Source organism: Phascolarctos cinereus, unplaced genomic scaffold (assembly GCF_003287225.1).
Source record: "Phascolarctos cinereus isolate Bilbo 61053 unplaced genomic scaffold, phaCin_HiC Scaffold_726;HRSCAF=1367, whole genome shotgun sequence".
In the NCBI taxonomy this organism is placed as follows: Eukaryota; Metazoa; Chordata; class Mammalia; order Diprotodontia; family Phascolarctidae; genus Phascolarctos; species Phascolarctos cinereus.
The window spans coordinates 290,511,944-290,531,909 of NW_027556098.1; the positions used below are offsets into that span (position 1 = coordinate 290,511,944).

The 19,966-nt window shown below is 34.2% G+C and overlaps 1 protein-coding gene across 3 annotated transcripts in view; it reads left to right on the forward strand.

Moving 5' to 3' along the window:
- Positions 1–19,966, forward strand: part of CNTN5 (contactin 5) — a 1,537,434-nt gene that overhangs the window by 1,148,687 nt on the left and 368,781 nt on the right. The window lies entirely within an intron of this gene.

Consider the following 19,966-nt stretch of genomic DNA (forward strand, 5'->3'; position numbering starts at 1 on the left):
ACAGCAAACATTTAAGGGTTAGAAAGATAAAATAAGGGTTGATGGAATTATCCTAATGAAACTTCCTCCTAAAGTGAAAACTTCAATTGTAGTTCTACTTTAACAAAATGTAACCACTGTGAGGGGGAAAAAAAAGTAGGTCTTATATTTAATCTGAGTTTGTGAATATTCCACAATTATTCTATGCAAAGAATTTATTTAAATAATGTTATGTGTAATAGCACAATAAAAGAATTTAATACGCATCAAGGAAATATTTTTTCCCTGGTTACAAATATGGATAGTCAAGCAAAACAAATTCCCACACTGGCCTTGTCCAAAAATATATGTCTCATTCTCTGAAACTGTCCCTTTCATTATTTCTTGAAACACAACATTATCATACTTTATCATATACTTTCATATATCATAATTTGTTCAGTTGGTCCCCAAATAATGGGTTCTCCTTAGTTTCCATAAAAAAAAGAGCAGCTATAAATATTTTTTTTAACATATGGATCAAAGTAATATTTAACCAGGTGTTTTAGAAAACTTTTTTTAAAAAATCATGCATTAGTGAATGAGTGGTTACTGTAAACAGAAAATTACCAAGTATAGGAAAACATATCTGGTTTCAACATCTGCATATGTTGTATTTTGTATGCTTAAAAATATCTGTTAATCTTAGCACCATGTAATGGGCTTAATACTCAAGGTACCTGAACCACAGCCTAAGATTTATATCCTGGCTTCATTTGGCTTAATGCCACAGATTTTACTACCATCCCAAGTTAAATAATTCTTAAACAATAGCATTTATACTAAAGCTATATGAAGAGATGTCAAATTGAGAACAAATTAGGATAATTAGATTTATACAGCAAAAATAATATGTTTCCCCAAGCAGTCTTGCTTAGTAAGTTAGAATCCCTTGTTTTGAAAAGTCATGAAATATATTTTAGTAAATTCATCCTTAAAGTTCTCTTCAACCCAAGAGCCAACAGCCAAATCATATGTCTTCTTTTGTTAATATTCTATTTTACTTTAATGCTTCTATTACTCCTATGTTCAAAACAGAGAAAGGTGAGAAACATGGAAGGGATGAGATTGGCATCAAAAGGGAAAACCTCAGAAAATCAATTCTTCCGTGTGATTCCCTGTCAGTGGAACATCATGATATGTCTGTCTCTGTCTTTCTCTCTTTGTCTGTCTCTCTCTCTATGTGTGTGTGTGTGTGTGTGTGTGTGTGTGTTGTATGTATGTGTATGTATGTATATGTATACACCTATGTGTGTTTGTAATTAGGAGCCTCCTTTCTGAAAAGTCAAGTAAACTTTAAGCTCATTGAGTGCTGGTACTATTTTGTTTTTGTCTTTGTATGCCCAGTGCCTACCCCATAGTGAGTGCTAAATAATTATTTGTTGAATTAAATTGAACTATATTCTGCAGACATGTATCCATACTCGTTAATATAATATTGTTTCACAAAAACCAGAACTTCAGGTAAAGCAATATGGCTGTGGTAAATTATCTCCAGAGCAAATAATAGTGTTACTAGAAGATGTGCTCTTGAGAAACCATAAGATTCATTAATAAAGTTAAATATCTGTCTTTAAAAACAAAATTGAGGAAACTCATGCTTTGTCTGGTTAGGGTTTTTATGATATGCTAATAGACCTTGGAGAAGTATTTTTTTTTCTCAGTGCCCCCAAGAAACTGTTTAAAACTTTAAGTAGCAAAGCCATTAGTAAAGGGAGATTTGTCATCTAGAGTTCAACTGATCAATTCCCAGGTCCAGACCAAAGAAAAAATAGCTTATGAAACCTTATTCTATTAGTAATCAAAAGTACCACAAAATTTCTTTGCCAGCAAATGGAGAATTTCACCTAGATTGTAGAATAGTAGAAGATGAAATAGAGATATAAATCACAGAATAACAGAATTTCTGAGTCGGAAAGGACTTCAGTACAAGAGAAGCATAGATTAATTTCATAGTCCAACTTGGTTCAAAATAGAACACCATTATTGTGTGAGCAACAAGTTGCCATGTAGCCTTTGCTTGAGAACCTCCAAGGAGAAGGAACCCACTACCTCCTGATGTACCCCATTCTTTTTTTTGCATTGCTCCAAGTGTTAGAAAGCTCTAAAATTACAAGTCTAAAATTTGTATCCCTTATCTCCACCTCCTCTCTCTAGATTAGGGGTTAGCAAACTGTAGCTTATGGGCCAAATCTGGCCTGCCACTCATTTCAGTAAAACCTGAGAGCTAAGAACACCTATAAAACCAGGTTGGTGGTCAGTTTGCCAACCTCTGCTTTGTAGCTGTTCATTCAACTGACTCCCATTCTTCAGGACCCCATGAACTATAGCACAGCAGGCCCTTCTCTCCTCCACTTTCTCTTGATATCTGTCCAACTTCTTGCTTGTTGTTTCCATGACACTATCCACCTGCTGTTCCCTTTTCCTTTTGCCTTCAATCTTTTCCAACATTAAAATCTTATCCAATGAGTCCCATCTTTTCATTATGTGGCTAAAGTATTTAAACTTCAGCTTCAGTATTTGACCATCCAGAGAACAGTGTGAACTAATTTCTTTAAGTATTGACTGATCTGATCTCTGCTGTCCAAGAGCCTCTCTAAAGTCTTCTCCAGAATAACAATTCAAAAGTAGCAGTTCTGCAGGGCTCAACTTTCCTTCTAATCCAACTCTTACAGCCTATACATTGCTACTAGAAAAACCATAGCTTTGACTATACAGACCTTTGTTGACTAGGTGATAGCTCTGCTTTTAGTCGTTGTCCAAATTTGCTATAGCTTTTCTTCCAAGGAGAAAGTGTCTTTTAATTTCATGACTGCTATAGCAGTATGCAGTGATCTTTGAGCCCAAGAATATAAAATTTCACATTACCTCCATGTCTTCTCCCTCTATTTGCAAGGAAGTGATGGGACCACTTGTCAAGATTTTAGAGTTTGTTTTGTTGTTGTTGTTTTTAAGGTTCAAGTCAGCTTTAACTTTCACCTTCCACACTCATCAAGAGGCTTCTTAATTCCTCTTAGCCTCTGCTCTAAAGGTTTGAAAAGAGCCCACTTCTACATGACAGCATTTCAAATATTTGACAGCTACTATCTTAATCCTGAAACTTTCCCTTTCTGGCATAAATACCCCAGTTCCTTCAGCTAATTCTCATAAGATATGGACTTAAGGCCCTTCACCATTCTTGTTTCCTTCCCCTAGGAGCTCTGCAGTTTATCAAGGTCCTTTCAAAAATGTAGCATTCGAAACTGAACACTGTCTTCCATAAGCAGTCTGACCTGGACAGAGCCACAGTGAGCCTATGATCTCCCTATCCTTCAAATTTATGCCATTCTTAATGCAGTCCACAATTACATAAGATTTTCTGGCTGATATATCACTCCACTCACCTGCCTTGAGTCCTCTAGAAATCCAAGATCTTTTTCAGATGAAATGTTCTCTAGACAAGCCTACCCTACATTGTATTCATGACTTTACATTCATCCCTATTAAATGTCATCTAGTCGGATTCAGTTTGTTTTTTTCCTAGTCTGTCAAAATCCTTTTTTGATCCTGTCACCCAGTATGTTATATACCCCTCCTAGTTTTGTGTCATCTTAAAATTTGGTAATAGTGCTAGCTATCCTTTTAGCTACATCACTTATAAAATACATTTTAAAAGGACAGGGCCAAGAGAAGATTCCCAGGGCAAAAAACTGGAAATCTTCCAATCTGACATGGATTATTAACAATCTTTGGATCCCAGTCATTCATCCTGTTCTGGATCCATACTTGTATCATATATAGACCAATTATGGCAACTCAGATAGAAACAGGAACAACTAACTCATGCATCAGTATATTACTGTTATACATTGACTGATAGAACTACACAGTAATATTATCTATGTTCTGTTGTGTTTTTATTTCCTTTGTTAAATGTTTCCCAATTACATTTAATTTGGGTTTTACTCTAGAGTGTTACTGGAAGCTCATAGGCCATGTGTTTGATACCTCTAATATACAGAATATCTCTTTTCCCACAAAAATAGAGATACTTTATCAAACACTTTTCTAACATCTAGATAAGACAAATCTCTAGAATTTCCTTGATCTTTAGACTTAGAAACCCTGTCCAAAAAAAAAAAGAAGGAAACAATAGTCATACATAATCTATTCTTGATAAACCCATACTGGTTCTTTGTGATCATTCTTTCCTTTTCCAGATATTCGCTATTTCTTTAATAATACATTCAGGAACTTTTTACAAGATACAAAGTCAAACTCACTGGAGAAATATGGTTTGTAAATTCCATTCAATTTCCTTTTTTTTCTTTTTGGAAAACTAGAATGTATCCTTTCTAGACATGTGAGATGGAAGATATAAGTGTAAGGGTAAAGCTAGTTGAGTAAATCAACCAAGTCATTCCATCCCACTTTAAGTAGTATCTTAAAAGGTAGCAACTAGGAGCAGTCCCTGCACAATACTACAAAGGGGTTACCTCCAAAAATTGGTGTTTTAGCCATGAACCAAGAGAGAATCAAGCAAAGAAATGGAGGTAGGAGTGCCAGTATTGACAGTCTGGTGTGTCTGTCTTCAAGTGTTTTGTTATTGTTGGCATAGTAGTTTTAGGAGCATGTGCTACATGGTTTGAAGGGATAATGGAGACTAATGAAGGTTTTGTAAGGAAGAGACAGACTTGGACCTGTTTCTATCCAGATAGAAACAGGTTGAAGATGAGAGATAAAATGAGGATAATGGAGGTGGCAGGCAGTCGTTTGATGGAAACAGGAGGGGAAAAGAACAAGGGTAGAGATAGAAAGGATGACTTTGTGAAAGGGCTACCACATTATCTGTGACTGAAGGAGTAGAAGATGATATCAAGGGGTTTAGAAATAAAGAGAAGGGAAGAAAGAGCTCAAAGCAAATGGCCTTTATATTCTCAGTAAAATATGAAAAAAGGTTCTCAACTGAGAGAACAAAGGGAGGGGGAGTGTGGGAGGTTTGGGGAAAGGAGGAGGGGTTTTTACCAGAATCTTTGGGGAGCAGGATCATTTAATTAAGAAGGAGTAAAAGGATTTCTTTTGCTTCACTGAGGAACCAGTTGAAATTGGATAACAGAAACTTACAGTGAATTTAGCTCAGTTGCTGGAATTCCCCTAGCTTAGTTCATTATTTTATCAGTAGGATCAGAGGAGGCAGATAGAAGGAATAATCCAAGGGTGAGGTTTGATAAGGTATGAATGATAAAAGGATTAGAAAGCAAAGGCTTTAAAAATAGAGGACAGGGTAGAATTAAACTGATGAACTATCCAGTTGAAATTAGGAACATAAAAAAAATGATGTCAGTAGAGTTACTGGGAAAGTACTGAAGGGTAAGGATTTTAGAGATCATTTTGAAGATAAAAAGTATATATCAGAGAAGCTGAAATGAGGGAAGATTATGATACAAAAGAGGAATGCCAGAATTCTGGTCTTGGAATTAGAACTCTTGTGGGTAATAACAAAATCAAAGGCATGGGCATCCTTTTGTGTAGCTGAGGTAGACTAGAGGTGTAGGCCATGGGAATTAAGAATTGGGAGGTTAGTGGTCCCCAGAGAATATCAACATGTGTGTTGAGGTCCTCCAGTGCAAGAGTAGGAATTGGGAAGGAATCAGGTACAGAACTCCTTGGAAAAGAAGGTAGAATGACCTGAGGGCCAATAGCTAGCAACTACCACAATGAGGGAATTAATCAATAAGTAAAAAATACATAAAATACCTAGACCAATAAAATGAGAATATAGGTCTTAAACGACCCAATCTCATATAAAGAAATCAAAGCCAAATCTTTTTTTCTGTTTTCATAATATGTCTCATATATCACCTTCGTTCTATTCACACAGTTGCCACCCTGTTATAAACCCTCATCCCCTCATGCCAGGACTATTGCAAAAGCCTTTTGAGTAGTAAGTTTCTTCCAATTCCAATCTATTGTTTATGTCAAAGTAATTTTCCTAAAGTGCCCAAAAGTACTTACAAGTAAATTCTATCAAGCATTTAAAGACCAATTAATACCTATACTACAAAAATTATTCTGAAAAAAGAAGGCATATATTTCTTTACCATACTCATGTTAGGAGAGCAATAAGGACTAGAAAGAGACCAAACAGAGAACTGTAAACCAGACTCAATAATGAATACTGATGCATAAATATTAAGTAAAAGCCCTGCAAGGAGACTACAGCAATATATCCAGAAAACATTTTAATGTTATTAAAGTTGGATTTATGCCAAGGTTATAAAGATGGTTAAACATTACAAAATTCATTAGCATAATTATTAACATAAAGTTCCAAAATAAGAAAAACATGATTATTTTAAAATATACAGAAAAGGCCTTGACAAAAATTTTTTTTAAAACCTTTTAAGTTTTATTTTCTTTATTTAAATCAAATAAAACAAATAAAACCTAAAAAGTATATGTATAGAGGAATGTTTCTTTAATGTAATTAAAAAACAATTTAACAGAAGTAAACCTTACATATAATAAAGAAACCCCAGTATAAACAGGGGTAAAACAAGATGCCCTCTCTTTCCACTGTTACTTGACATAGTTCCAGAAATTCTAGCTATAGCAATAAGAAATAGAAACAATTAAAGCTATAAACATTAGAAAACAGGAGGCAAAATTATCCCGTTTGAAAATTATGTGATGGTTTGCTTGGAAAATCACAGAGAATCAACGAAAGAACAAGGTGAGACAATTAATTGCTTTGGTTAGGTAATGGAATACAAACTAAATCTATAAAAAAAAAACCATTTCCATATAGTACTAACGACAACTAGAAAAGGGAAAAAAAATGAAAAGACAAATTACAAAATACAAAATAAGTATCTGAGTTAACCTATCAAGACATGCAAGATTTATGTAAGTACAGCTACAAAACACTCTTTATAGAAACAAAGAAAAACAAATAATTAAATAAATATTTACTGTTTGTGGTGAAGCCAAGCCAATATAGTAAAAATATTGACACTATTTTTATTTATAAATTTAATTCTAAAGCAATCAGATTATGGAAAGGGTAATTTCTTAACTAGAAAAAAAATAATAAAGTTCATTCAGAAGTATAAAATTCCTAGAATGTCAAGGGGAAAAGAAAAAAATATGGATAATATATTTTTGATGATGACTGCTTTAAAATAACATTTGAGATGTGGCAATGCAATGGCCATATCTTATTGTAGTGGTAGGGTCCAGTAGAAAAAAAATTAGGGTAATTATATTTAAATTGTCAGATTTAAAACTATGTAAAGCAGTAGTTATTAAAACTATTCACTATTCATTAAAAAACAGGGCATTAGATTAGCAGAATAGAGTAGATACACAAGAAACAGAAGTAATCAAAAATCATACTTTAAACACAAGGATAAACACAAGGATATCAATTACTTGGGAAAGAATTTCCTTTTGGAGAAGACTTCTAGGTATAATGGAAAGTAATTTGGCAGAAAATAGGTGTAGACCACTACCTTATATCATATGTGACTTGAAGTTCCAAGTTAATACAAGATTTGAATATAAAAGATCATATTGATGGAGTTGGGATCTGGACACCAGGAAGGAAAAACCCTGGACTTTCTCATATGGACAAATCACTGGATTTTGCCTGAGGCTATAATCCCATCAATTGGCCTTTCATTATCCATCTATGCCCAATTTCCAGATTCTCTATTATCCTTATCCTAGCCTAGCCCTCCATTGTCCTACCTCCCAGGCCACTTTCTACCCTTAATCCTATCTAGGCTCCATTTTCCCTTGGTCAGTGGTCCAGGTCCCTGGCTTTCTAATATGCCACAGTCCCTGCAGACTACTTGGCCACTCCTAGATCCCTCTCACAGTCTTTCTGTAAATAAGGTCCAGTTTGTCTCCAGTAAAATGCTCAGATTCCTTAAGCACCTAGCCAACAGCTCACAATGTTCAGATTCCTTGACAGTCTGGCCAATATGATAGATTTTTAATAAATCTTGTCTTTGGCTGAAAGAAGACGGGTCAAATTCATTTGGGCAGGACCTGCTTGTCATGATTTTGGGGTCCCAGCACCCCTAAACCTCTAGACCTCATGAATATAACTCAAAAAAGTAGAGGAAGAAAGGAATCAGTACTTTTCACTACTATGTCTGGGAGGAGAATTTTTAACAAACAAGGAGTAGAGGAGATCTTCAAAATCAAAAATAGGTTATTTTGATTATATAGAATTAAAAATATTTTGTACTATGAGAATCTGTGGCTATAGAGTAAGAAAATAATGTATAGAGAGGAAAAGATTAGTGTCAAATATCACCAACAAAAGTCTGCTCTACAAAGTATTTAGGAAATTGTCACAAGCATATGACACCTAGCTAGAGGCAGAGTGACATAGTAGCAAGAGCACTAGACCTGGTTTTATGGCACCTGTTTTCTAATCCCACATTAAACAATCTTGCATTCAAATAATATTTTACAAAATAGCCCTTTTAATTATTAACTAGTAAACTTGTTCATATGATGAAAGTCAATTAGAAGTACCACAAGAATTTAATCTAGTTAGCCAGTCACGTAAGTGGTAGGACACGTGTTTTTAGGATGTTCAGCAAAAGGAGATCAGATCAATTGAAATTTCCAGTCAGGCTATTTGACTTTTGTAATTCTCCTGATATATGGGTGCAGCCACCAATATAAGGAGTAAAACTTGGCTGCTGAGGCTTAAATGACTCCATGTAGAAGGGCAAATTTGGCATTATGCTGAAACAATAAAAGAAAAGCCCTATGCTATAAAGCAACATGAGATTATCTAATAAAACAATCCTGCCTACTAATAATGTTTTTTTTTTACTCTATAGCCTCCTTATCTTGCTTTTGCAGCCATTTATACACAATCAGATCAGTCTAGCTGAAGAGGCCTTGGACCAGTTACTGTAACAATTATGTGAATGACCTTTCCAAACTCATCTGAAACCTGAAGGCAGAGGTGGGACAGGAGAACACATTCAATTTCCTGCCCTTTTTAGTTCTAGCTTATCTCTATTTCAGATAGCATTTACAAATCCACTTTTTGTTACACTCCATCAAGTGCTTATTAGGGAACCAGGACATTAAGGGGTTTTTTTCCCTTCCTTTTTATGTGTTTATTCCAAATAAGAAAATACCAGTTATCAATTGATGAATTCATTTTGCTGCGGTTTGTTTTTTTTTTTTCTCGCAGACTTTAGCTGAGCTGTCTCAAATGGATGCTCTTCTGGTCCATTGTAACAGTGAGAATGACAAATATTCCTCTGAGACTTTCTGTGGTATGCAATTGGCAAGTCTTCCTGAAAGAGCCAGCTCTTTAGTTACAGATTAATGATTTATTAATAGTGTTTATTTGGAACTGCCAGTCACTAAGGGCTGTAGGAATTAAAAATAAATTGGGGTTGTGCAGTATTTGTCTATCAAACTAAAATCAAATTACTTAATCACTAGATTGACAGAAGATCTGGGGAAGGGAGTCTGTCACTAGGCCAAGGGATCAATAGCTGTTCCTTCCTTGGGGGTAAGTGGTGCATGATGGAACCAAGAGGGAATTACCAGTCCCAATTATTGGAAGTCTTTGCACTGTTGCTACTGAGATGAAATCCTTAATAGAGATGGAAGTGATATGAAAGACTTCCATTTTATCATAGTAAGGATTTTCCTGGCAACATTTAAGCATATGAATAATTAAAATTAAGGGCATTAGTACTTAGGACCATGAATTAGGGTCCATCTAGGAATCTGCCTTGAACACAATAAAGCTTTCTACTGGAAAATCAACCCTTTTGTTTCAGTATTCCTCTCTGTATCTGTGATATTGTAGTTTTGGAAGATTCACATAGAACAATTCCATTTTGCTGTATCTCTTTGGTTATAATTCTACCATTCTAAGATGTCACAGTACCCAAATATTAAATAATACATGTCTCACTAATATATCATGCTATAGATTACGTTAAATTATGTTAATCAGTTTATATTGCTTCCACATGAGCTACAAAAAGTAACATGGTGCATGAGAATGTCAGAACATTTGTAATGGTTGCCAGTTATGATTATTTCAATGACATAGCATTCAATGCAATGAGAGCTAGTGAAATATGCTGAGGAAATGTATATGAATGAGTATATTGCGTAAGATATAATCCTTTTGGAAAATACAGGAATGTGTGTGCATACACACATGCATATACAGATAGGTGTGTTGTGTATATACACACATACATGTATATGTGTATACACACATACAGATACATATGTGTATATACAGAGATATATACATATATTGTGAATGTGTGTATATATACACATACATATATATGTGTGTGTACACACATACACATACATATACAGTGGGTATCTATCTACCCATGCTTAATTGTAGCCTTTTTGGGCAGGGGAAGAAGGGGAAAAAATAATACAAAGCAAAAAGTTCACAGCAGAGAACAAAGGAAAATTTACAAGGGAGCAAAGAAAATGTGGATAGCTCTGAACACAATGTATAGTATTTATTAGTCTTTCTTGAAATGGAAATTATTCCTGTATATATTAAATCCTCTCTTATGTTCTGCTGTGAACATAGAAATGCTTTTTTTCTCTTGTATATAAGTTTTATTATTTAAGTTTATAATATGTTTCTTTTTCTTTTCTTATTGTGTATTTGAGTTTAAAATAAATTAATAAAAAAAGGTGCAGAGGAAATATTTGTGATGTAATGTGTAGAATATTAGTCTTGAAGTCAGGGAGATCTAGAACTGAATCCTGCCCCAATACTACTTGTTATATGACTATGGAATCTCATCTGTCAAATGGGATAATAATAACTGAAAAAACTTAAATAAGTAATTTAATAGAGCACATCATAAAGCACTATAACCAAATCAACAGATCATAAAGGCGAGATGAAAACATTGGGGATATTTTCATACTGCTCAAGTTTTTCTTATTGATAATTTGATTGGAAATTATATTTTCAATGAATTTAATTTCATGTGTAGAAAAGTAACTTGAGTCTTCAATTGACAAACAAGATCTAATGCTTAGATAATTTTTTTTCAAATGAACATTTTTCAAATGTTCAAATAGCATGTCTATTATCTTTGTGTATGAGAAAACCCTTTTAATTTTTAGAATATAGGAAAGCTTCATTTATTTATTGGTCCTTAATCTGTTTAGCAAAGTGAGAAAATAAGTTTTCTATTGAAATGTTATAATTTGAATGTCCTTTTGCTCAGGTTCTTCTTCATAATAAAGTCAAGGCTAAAACAAAAATGAAACCTCTCTTTACTCTTCCTTCAAGTCTGGGTGCCACCATTTTCTTAAAGTTTCCATAACACCTCTTGCTGAATGCAATGAGAGGGATCTTTTTTCCTCAGGTTTTCTTAATGGACTTAGTAGAAGCTCCTTGAGTGCAGGGACTGTATCATTTTTTCATCTTTGTATCCTCAATGCATAATAAGTACTTAATAAATGTTTTTTGAATTGAATTTTATCCCATTCCCTTCCAATGTGAAGAACTTGGAGATGATTAGGAAGAAAGCTCCCTAAATATGAGTATTCCCCTAGATTCAATCTTTGGCTTTTTTCTCTGGAATTTTCATCCACTTCCATGGCTGTAACAACTGCTATAGATCTGACTACCCAATCTTTATCTCTATCTTTAATCTCACTCCCAAGTCTCATATTTCCAGCTATCTCCTAGACACTTCATTTAGACATGGCTCCATCACTTCTGACAACATGTCTAAAACCAAACTCCTAACCATTCCAGGCAAATTGGTTGCTTGTGCTTACTTCAATATTTCAGTTAATGTATCGACTACTTTTGTATATCCAAAACTTACATGCTTGAATTCCCTTTGGCTCCTTCCTGTCCCTCATGCCCTATATCCAATTAACAAGTTCCTTTGATTTACCCTTTGACGTTTAACTGTTAGTTAAGTAATATATTTTTTTTATGTTTTTATGCATTATCTCTCACAGTTAGATTGTAGGCTTTTTGAGTCAAAGGGATGCAGTATATGCTTCTTGGGAGATGAATTCTGAAGAATGGGGAACCAATTTGACAGGAAAGATTATAAGCAACTTCGGGAATGATTTAAACAAAATGTCAACATACATTTCAACAAGCTGAGTCATGAGTAGTCCATAAATTTTCTCCAAGTCTTCTTGTGAGTTGTCAAAAATTCCTCATGTTTGGTGGATGAGATATTATACTTAGGTTCAAATTCAAATCCTGCCTCAGATACTTAGTAGCCATGTGACCCTGGGCAAATTACTTAACCTCTCTATGCCTCAGTTTTCTCATTTTCAAAATGAAGGTGTTGGGCTTCATATCCTTTAAGGTTTCTTTTAGCTTTAAATATATGGTTCTGTGACACTATGTTTATCTGGGTCTTTAGGTACAATCTTCTCAGAGTTCAACACTAATGTGGGTAATTTTCTCTACTTAGTAGTGTTGGACTTTATAATCATCATGGCCTTCTTCTGAAATAAATATATGTGTATCTGGATATTACTAGATTTGTCAGTGATGATTTTTGGAAGGCCACAACAACTCATTAGACTACCCAACACAGTATGGTAAAGTTATATATGATTAAGGATTAAAGTACATGCTGCTCATAGACTATCATCACTGTGGTACTCATGGGCAGATGTCCAAAATACAATATTTCTACACAATGAGTGTAGTTGTAGTCAGCATATTAATCAAAAAATGGTTTTAATTAATGCAAAATATACACATTAAGGGATATTAGCCAATTGGATTTGTAGAGTGACTATTTTGTAGAAGTCATTGTAGGGAATTACAAAGGAAATAGAAAAAAATAGTACTTGGTCTCAAACTGTTTACAATCTAATGAAGAGATAGGAGAAAACTACATGAAAAAGAACTAAGAATACAACAACCAATATAGTACAACTTTGTATGTGTCAGAAAGAGAGTAGAGAACTGGAACAAGTTATCAGGGCAGATGTGCCCCACTTTTCAAAATCGATAAGTTGACAAATTAGCCTACTACTTTATAAAGCAGCCTAATATGATATAGGTTAGAATGAATAAGCTGCTCAGAACCCAGTCACTCTGAGTAAATATTTATATAAGGGTGTGTGTATGTGTGTGTGTGTGTGTGTGTGTGTGTGTGTGCCCTGAAAGGAGTAGAACATTCCAATGAAGAGCTTTCCATCTTAATATGAATTACTGTGACTCATGATCACACTTTGTAGTTTAAAACTCTGGGATAGGCTACATGAGAACCTCAGAAATCACCCAACAATATTCTCATCATAAATAATCATGAAGCTGTAATCAAATCTTCAAAGTTTATAGGATTGAAGTCACTTTGACTCCTTCCTCTCCCTTACCTCTTTTCTCTAGTCATACACATGTATATATGTATGTGTGTGTGTGTGTGTGTATACACACATGCATATATACACCCCCTGAATATATGGTGACCTTATCAAGATGAAGCTACCCTTGAAGGCTCAGACTAAATCAGCAATGTAGTTTCTACACTAACAACAGATTTCCACTTACATGTTGCCTTGGGCTTGATGTTTTACAATTCATTAATTTACTTCATCTTCTCCAGCAAGACATATAACAGCTTCATGATGTTTTATGATAAAAATGTTAATGGATGATTTCTGAGATTCTCATATTATAAACTATTTCAGAGTTTAAAAATTCTAAGGCTGATCATGAGTTATGCATATTAGCATGACAAAATCTTTCATGGTATGTTCTACTCCCCCAGGGGTTTACGTAAATTTAGACTTAGGGTGATTAGGTTCTGCATAATTAATTATTGCTAAATTATTGTAATCACACTGGATTAGTTTATAAAACAAAAAAATATGAATTTATCAATTAATAAAGTGACACATATTTACTCTAATAACTAGATCTGGTCATCTCTTCAGGATTCCCCTTTCCTGGTGGACAAAATCCACACAGGAGACCAAACTGTTATTTAGAAAAATGATTGATGACCCCAGGATTAAAGAAGAGTGAGTTAGGTATTCATTTTGTGTGTACTTTTTTCCCAAAAAAAATTTTGACATTTTTATTTATATCTTTCCTTTGTATATCATGTTCATTTCTGATTACATCCTTCCTCCCTTTGCAAAAAAAGGAAAAGGGGTATATTGTCCCACCTCTTCTATGACAGCAAGCTTGATCATTAGAATTAGGCAGCATTCAGTTTTATTTTTGTTGTTATTGTTGTTTCCATTTATAATGTTGTAGTTTGCATATACTTTGTGACATATAAAAAGTTAGACAATTTCTATGTAATCAGTTATTTTTATTAATCATGGATAGAAACAATTAATAAGAAGATGATCATTTGGCTTTCTTTCATAAACCAAAATTGAATCATAGAGGCCTCACAATGCTCATATGCCCTTGGAAGAGAGGGTGTTCCCTCTAGGTGGCAATCAACTCTGATTGGTTAACAATTAATGAGAGAATGAATATTATAATGAAAGGTGAACCTATTCTAATGAGGGGCTGGGTCCTGACTCTGACCCTGTCACTCATGGACAAAGACTCATCTCAAGCCAGACTACACTCACCTCTTGGCAATTTATACAAAAGGGACCTAGCACCTACCTAAGCTCTTCAAAGTAGAACACAATGGGCTGGGATTTACCTAAATTAGATTCCTTTTACTCTTTAATCAGAACTAAACTTCCCCAGTTAAATCCAATCTCATCATCAGCCCTGTTCTTCAGAACCTGGTTGAATAATCTACAAGGGACTGATTTCTGAATGAGGAAATAGAAAAGGAAAAATTTTAATCTCAATTAATAATTGGTTATTAATATGAGAGAATCATTTCTTTCAAGCTTTTTATTTTACATTTCCCTTTTTGTTATGAATCTAAAAATCCTTAGTAAATATAAACATTTCAATATATAAAGAATAAGAAAAATGATTATATAATTAACCTTGAATAATTAACCTTGAGTTATTCCATTAGATATTTTGGTTTTTAAGCTAAATATATTTTGTGTGTGTGTGTGTGTATTATATGTATATATATATATATACATATATATATATATATATGTATATATATATATACACTATTATATGTATATATATATATGTATATATATATATGTATATATATATGTATATATATATATATATATACACACACATACACATTTATAGGAACATAAAAATTTCTTCTTTCTTCATTCAATAGTTCATATATTTTCATGTGCTTTTTGGAATTTTTCATAGTCACTCTTTCATCCAATGTAAAATGTTCTATTACACTGATTTACTACAATTTGTTTGATTATTCCCCAGTCCATAGGCATGTATGTACTTTCCAGTTCTTTGCCACTACAAAAAGTGCTGCAAATGTTTTGGTGCATATGAGACTTTTGTATCATTTACCTCTTTGGAGTATATGCCTAGCCCTAAGATTGCTGAGGCAAAAGATAGGAGCATTTTAGTCACTTTTTAGCACAATTACAAGTTGCTTTCCAGAATCACTGGACCAGTTCACAGCTCTACCAAGAGTGTACACCAACATAGATGTTAACTGGCAAATTTAAACTTCTCATCCTCAGTCCTCATTATCCACTAAAAATCTAAAGAGGCACTCTTAATGAGTCCTTGGGGCTCTGAGGAACGAATATGGCCTGGGATTGTGAGGGACACAATCTCAGGTTACCCTTAAGGTACAAGGTGGAGGGGATAGGATGCAGAAGGAAATAGGGCTTCTTTTGTTTGAGTAGGTGCAAGGGGGAAATGGTGAGCAGTTCCCCTGCACATAGACAAATAATTTTGTTCTAAAGGTATTCTTTATTAATTTGTTTAGGAGCTAGTTACTTTAGTTCTTTGAGGAAGCTAGGTGGTATAGTGGAGAGACCATTAGACTTGGAATCAGGAAGACTCATCTTCATGAGTTCAAATCTTGCCTCAAACATTTACTAGCTGTATGACTCTGGGAAAGTCATTTAACCCTGTTTGCCTCAGTTTCTCATCTGTAAAAATGAGCTGGAGAAGGAAATGGTAAACCACTACAATACCTTTGCAAAGAAAACCCCAAATGGAATCACAAAGTGTTTGGACACAAGTGAAACAACTGAACAGCAACATCAACAATTTAGTTAGTTTGCCTGCCATGCTTCAGAAAGAAGAGATTTGAGGCTTATTGAAGGGTTTCTATTTGGTCATTTATGTGCTTTTGCTTTTTTTTTTTTTGTATTGAACTTCTCTGTAAAGTTATTGAGGAATTCAGACAGTTCCAAACCCAGACTGATTTAAATTAAGTTTGTGGGTGCATAATTTAATGAAAATAACATGTACTCATTATTTTTATTTTTATATTATCACATTATTATATTATTTTTATAAAAATTTTAGTACACATTGTCACTCCAGAAAGAATGTATGCTCCTTGAGGGCATGAACTATCTTATTTTAGGTTGTTTTTTTTTAATCCTTAGTACCTAGAACATAAGAGGCATTTAATAAATTTATATTAATTTGAATCTAGAGTTCTCTATCTGTAAAATTTGACACTATTTACCACATCACTCAAGAAATGTTTTTCTTCCCTCATCCAGGATACCAGTCATTACTGATTCTTCTCCTACTGGTCTCCTTACTTCCCCTTCTCCCAACCCCCTCCATCTTAGAGTTTTCTTTCTTTCAAAAATATTCTTAGGTTTCCTTATCTGGATCTCTCCTTTGTCCCTATCATATTCTGCTCAGTCATTTTTCAGTTGCATCCAACTCCTCATGACCCCATTTGGGGTTTTATTGGCAATCACACTTAGAGTGTTTGCCATTTCCTTCTCCAGGTCATTTGACAGAAACTTAGGCAAACAGTGTTAAGTAATTTGCCCAGGAGCACACAGTTAGTAGGTGTCAGAGGCCAGATTTGATCTTATGAAGATGAGTCTTCCTGACTCTAGGCACAGCAGTCTATCCACTGTACCACCTAGCTGCCCATTACATTCTGCTTCACATACTTATTTTTTTTTTGTCATATCTCCCCTACTATGAGGTAAATTCCTTAAAAGCCACAATGGTGTCTTTCTCCCCCTTATTTAGTATTCCCAACACCTATAACAGTGACTTGTGCAGAGTAATCACTGTTTTTTAAAATTTTTATAATTAGTTTATTAAGCTTATTTGTTTTCTATTTGTTTATGAAAACTTGCTAACTAAATTGTAGTTAGAAAAAAAAACACCTTTCTGGAGTTTAGGTATTAAGGATGTAGAATGAGATAGAAAACAGAGAGAGACCTGATTATGTATTAAATGGGTATTCAAATATTTACAAAACGTGGCAATCAATTAATAAATATTTGTTGACATAAATTGCGTTGGTTCCTTTCTGGAAGATTTCTATAGATTGTTAATCAAAAATTTATTTAAGTGCATTGAACAAATATCCAGTAAGTATCTATAATACACTAGTCCTTGCACTCAAAGAGTTTGTGTCATATTTGAGGGAAGCAAAAGGAACACAAATAAGTAAATACAAAATAAACATTAAATTTAAAGGACAGTTTCTATGACTGTTGCATGCAAAGGATATTAATCATCTATTTCATGAGCTTGAAATTTAAATTAATCCTTATAATTGTACCAAGAATTCTGGTTACAAGAAAACTTTGATCAAATTGGAATACTGCCCTCAATACTCCTTAGTTATATTCAGCAAATCCAATAGTGCTTCCATTAGATCAAAGTTAAATATATTTTCATCCATAATATATAATTAAAGTGGTTTGGAATTGCCTACTGCTTCATATGGTCTCACTTGACGTCCCTTACCTTATCATTCACCCCTGTAATTAGCTTAATTTGGGCCTTATGTGGCATTAATAGAACTGACATTAGTTGAGTGAAATTGGTTACCCATTACCTACATTGTTCCCTGTGCCTACATTAGGGAATGGACATTTTCATGTCAATGATGGCATTTGGATCTATTGGTTTTGATATGTTGACTGTCTGGATCTATAAACGGTAAAATCCTCAGAAGCTATCTTACAAAGACAGGAAATCTCAAGGAATAACAACAACAACAACAACAAAAACTAAACGCTTTCCATTTTCAATTCTTTATAACACAAAATACTAGCACCTGCATTTTTCCACCTGCCACTGTTGTTACTGGCAACTATGTAGTATAGAACTCATTTTCCTATAAAATCATTATAAGATTATCTCCCAGTCAGAAAAATAGTTTTCAGTTAATAGTCTAGGCATGAAAAATCATTGTGTAATTTCCTAAAAGCAATCCAGTCTGCTCTCCACCTACTATTCAATTCAGTGTCTGATCATAATAGTTGGCATGGAATTCCAGTGTTTGCAAAGCACTTTTACCAATATTATCTTCTTGTGCTTCACAACAACGCTGAGTGGTAGGTGCTATTATTATCCCTATTTTATATATGAGGAAATTGAGGCTAAAAGGGTTAAGTGACATGTCCATAGTTACATAGCTAGTACTGTCTGAGACTGATTTTGAACTCAAGTCTTCCTGACTCCCAAGTCTGTTACTCTAATCACCATACCAGCTAGCTGCTAGAATGTGTGCTGATAGATTGGCCTTCCAAATGTTCTGGACGATAAGCATTCTTCATTCATTAAATTTTTCCCATGTTCAGTTAGACTGAACTCATGAGTGATTTTGAATCTCACTGTGGAAGTTTCACAATATGCAAAAACTTGTTATAAACATCATGTCATTTGGACTCAGAAACATCTTAAAGACGATCTCATGTATAAGGAGTTCCTCTATTATTTGGACTATGTGCTGGACATCATCCCTAACAATGACCATTGGCAATCAGACATTTCCCTATTTTATGCCTTGTTTAAACACAAATAACCAGAGGATCACCAAAGTTATTTATATTTTTTTAACTTTTAATGAACATTATATGATTTTTAACATAATGAAAAGCAGAGAGAGGCCTCAGAATCAAGAACTAGGAAGACCTGAGTTCAGTTCTGACCTCTGATACATACTCTGTGACCTTGGGCAAATCTCTTAAATGCTCAATGCTCAAGTAACTAAGATTAAAAACTGCAGAGAAAACATCAAGCTTCATTGATAGAAGTTCCTTGACTAGGAAATCCCTACCAACTGGGGAAATCGCAGGTCCAGTTCAAGGCTAACAACAAAATTGTTGATCTTCATCACAACAACTTTTAATGACACCCAAATTCTTACTGATGCTAAAAATTCATGTGCATTTTTTCTGGTGATGCTAAATGGGTACAAAATAGTCTCTAAAGAATTAAAGTCGTAGTTTATCCAAAGAGCCGTGAAGAGGGCCATGGAGGGCCTTTATATGCCACCAGAAAAGAACCGTATGTGAAGTCATATAAAAGATGCTATCTAAGAAGAGTATGCATCTAGTTAAATAACTCATTTTACAGAAAAGAAAAATGAAGCACAAAGACAGTCCAGTTGATGGTGCTAACGAGAGGATGCACTAGACTCCAGGTCACCTGACCTTAGACCAGCACACTTTTTCTTGCTCTCTCTTTCCTCTAGTAGACTTTAGTCCTGTTCTCTTAAGAAGGAGACCTAGAATGGAATGTCTTTTAGCAGGTGATAAATATTAGAATATACACATGCTTATTGGTAGGGAAATTATTAAGAATTTCAAGGTAAAACAACATCAAAACAAGATTATTCCAAGGGTTTACATTGGACTAGTGACACATCAGCAGCCTCAGTGACATCTATGTGAATGATACCGTTTCAAACATGTCTTATAAAATCAACATTCTGGTGGACTTAATTCAAAATCCCTCAAACCTTGCTCCTCACCATTACTTTGTGTCTCCACGCCTTGCCATCTGCATATACCCAAAATTCTAGAATGCATATTTAAAGAGGTGGTTAGTGACCATATAGTAAAGGAAGTCACAAAGAACCAG